This window comes from Triticum urartu, chromosome 7, assembly GCF_003073215.2.
Source record: "Triticum urartu cultivar G1812 chromosome 7, Tu2.1, whole genome shotgun sequence".
In the NCBI taxonomy this organism is placed as follows: domain Eukaryota; kingdom Viridiplantae; phylum Streptophyta; class Magnoliopsida; order Poales; family Poaceae; genus Triticum; species Triticum urartu.
In genome coordinates, this window is record NC_053028.1 from 660169760 (window position 1) to 660173524 (window position 3765).

Consider the following 3765-nt stretch of genomic DNA (forward strand, 5'->3'; position numbering starts at 1 on the left):
CAAAAACACTTAGGGTTAACTTGACGAGCCTAGCATGTGAAGACATGGCCTCGGAACACAGAGACCGAAAGGTCGAACATGAGTCGTATGGAAGATACGATCAACATGATGATGTTCACCGACGTTGACTAGTCCGTCTCACGTGTTGATCGGACACGGCCTAGCTCACTCGGATCATGTAATCACTTAGATGACTAGAGGGATGTCAATCTAAGTGGGAGTTCATAAGATGAACTTAATTATCCTGAACATAGTCAAAAGGATTTTGCAAATTATGTCATATCTCACGCTTTGGTTCTAATGTTTAGATATGTTCCTAGAGAAAAATTAGTTGGAAGTTGATAGTAGCAATTATGCGGACTAGGTCCGTAAACTGAGGATTGTCCTCATTGCTTCATAGAAGGCTTATGTCCTTAATGCACCGCTCAGTGTGCTGAACCTCGAACGTTGTGTGTGGATGTTGCGAACATCTGACATACACGTTTTGATAACTACATGATAGTTCAGTTAAACGGTTTAGAGTTGAGGCACCAAAGACATTTTTGAAACGTCACGAAACATATGAGATGTTTTGAGGGCTGAAATTGGAATTTCAGGCTCGTGCCCACGTCAAGAGGTATAAGACCTCCGACGATTTTCTTAGCCTGCAAACTAAGGGAGAAAAGCTCAATTGTTGAGCTTGTGCTCAGATTGTCTGAGTACAACAATCACTTGAATCAAGTGGGAGTTGATCTTCCAGATAAGATAGTGATGTTTCTCCAAAGTCATTACCACCAAGCTGCTAGAGCTTCGTGATGAACTATAATATATCAGGGACATATATGATGATCCTTGAGATATTCGCGATGTTTGACACCACAAAAGTAGAAATCAAGAAGGAGCATCAATTGTTGATGGTTGGTGAAACCACTAGTTTCAAGAAGGGTAAGGGCAAGAAGGGATACTTCATGAAACGGCAATTCAGCTGCTGCTCTAGTGAAGAAACCCAAGGTTGAACCCAAACCCGAGACTAAGTGCTTCTGTAATAAGGGGAACAAACCACTGGAGCAGAATTACCCTAGATACTTGGTAGATTAGAAGGCTGGCAAGGTCGATAGAAGTATATTGGATATACATTATGTTAATGTGTACTTTACTAGTACTCCTAGTAGCACCAGGGTATTAGATACCGGTTCGGTTGCGAAGTGTTAGTAACTCGAAATAAAAGCTACGGAACAAACGGAGACTAGCTAAAGGTGAGCTGACGATATGTGTTGGAGGTGTTTCCAATGTTGATATGATCAAGCATCGTAAGCTCCCTCTACCATCGAGATTGGTGTTTGCGTTGAGCATAGACATGATTGGATTATGTCTGTCGCAATACGGTTATTCATTTAAGGAGAATAACGGTTACTCTGTCTATTTGAATAATACCTTCAATGGTCTTACACCTAAAATGAATGGTTTATTGAATCTCGATCGTAGTGATACACATGTTCATGCCAAAAGATAGTAATGATAGTACCACCTACTTGTGGCACAGCCACGTAAGTCATATCGGTATAAAACGCATGAAGAAGCTCCATGTTGATGGATCTTTGGACTCACTCATTTTTGAAAAGTTTGAGACATGCGAACCATGTCTATTGGTGTATATGCATGAAGAACCTCCATGCAAATGGACTGTTTGGACTCACTTGATTTTGAATCACTTGAGACATGCAAATCATACCACATGGGCAAGATGACTGAAAGCCTCGTTTTCAGTAAAATGGAACTAGAAAGCAACTTGTTGGAAGTAATACATTTTGATGTGTGCAATCCAATGAGTGCTGAGGCATGTAGTGGATATCGTTATGTTCTTACTTCACAGATGATTTGAGTAGATGTTGAGTATATTTACTTGATGAATCACGAGCCTGAATTATTGAAAGGTTCAAGTAATTTCAGTGTGAAGTTGGAAGATCGTCGTGATAAGAGGATAAAAATATCTATGATATGATCATAGAGATGAATATCTGAATTACGAGTTTGGCACAGAATTAAGACATTGTGGAAATCGTTTCACAACTAATACAGCCTGGAACACCATAGTGTGATGGTGTGTCCGAACATCATAACTGCACCCTATTGGATATGATGCATACCATGATGTCTCTTATCAAATTACCACGATAGTTTATGGGTTAGGCATTAGAGACAACCACATTCACTTTAAAAGGGGCACCACGTAATTCCGATGAGATGACACCGTATGAACTATGGTTTAGAGAAACCTAAGCTGTCATTTCTTAAAAGTTTGGGGCTGCGACGCTTATGTGAAAAAGTTTCAGGCTGATAAGCTCGAACCTAAAGCGGATAAATGCATCTTCATAGGACAACCCAAAAACAGTTGGGTATACATCCTGTCTCAGATCCGAAAGCAATAAGGGATTGTTTCTAGAATCGGGTCCTTTCTCGAGGAAAAGTTTCTCTCGAAAGAATTGAGTGGGAGGATGGTGGAGACTTGATGAGGTTATTGAACCGTCACTTCAACTAGTGTGTGGCAGGGCACAGGAAGTTGTTCCTGTGGCACCTACACCAATTGAAGTGGAAGCTTATGATAGTGATCATGAGACTTCGGATCAAGTCACTCCCAAACCTCGTGGGATGACAAGGATGCGTACTACTTCAGAGTGGTACGTAATCCTGTCTTGGAAGTCATGTTGCTAGACAACAATGAACCTACGAGCTATGGAGAAGCGATGGTGGGCCTGGATTCCAATAAATGGCTTGAGGCCATATAATCCGAGAGAGGATCCATGTATGAAAACAAAGTGTAGACTTTGGCAGAACGATTCGATGATCGTAAGGCTGTTGAGTACAGATGGATTTTAAAAGGAAGACGGACAATGATGGTAAATGTCACCATTAAGAAAGCTCGACTTGTCGTTAAGATGTTTTCCGACAAGTTCAAGGAGTTGACTACGGTGAGACTTTCTCACTCGTAGCGATGCTAAGAGTCTGTTGGAATTATATTAGCGATTACTGCATTATTTATGAAATCTTGCAGATAGGATGTCAAAAAACATTGTTTCCTCGACGATTTTCTTGAGGAAAGGTTGTATGTGATACAACCGAAAGGTTTTGTCAATCCTGAAAGTTGCTAATAAGTATGCAAAGCCCCAGCAATCCTTCTGAGGACTGGAGTAAGCAACTCGGAGTTGGAATGTATGCTTTGATGATGATCAAAGATTTTGGGTGTATACGAAGTTTATGAGAAACTTGTATTTCCAAAGAAGTGAGTGGGAGCACTATAGAATTTCTGATGAGTATATGTTGTTGACACATTGTTGATCAGAAATGATGTAGAATTTATGGAAAGCATATAGGGTTATTTGGAAAGTGTTTTTCAATGGAAAGCCTGGATTAAGCTACTTGAGCATTGAGCATCAAGATCTATAAGGATAGATCAAAACGCTTAATAGTACTTTCAAATGAGCACATGCCTTGACGTGATCTTGAAGGTGTTCAAGATGGATCAGTCAAAGAAGGAGTTCTTGCCTGAGGTGTAAGGTATGAAGTTAAGACTTAAAGCTCGACCGCGGCAGAATAGAGAGAAAGGACGAAGGTCGTCCCCTATGCTTAAGACATAGGCTCTACAGTATGCTATGCTGTGTACCGCACCTGAAGTGTGCCTTGCCATGAGTCAGTCAAGGGGTACCAGAGTGATTCAAGAATGGATCACAGGACAGCGGTCAAAGTTATCCTTAGTGACTAGTGGACTAAGGAAGTTTCTCGGTTATG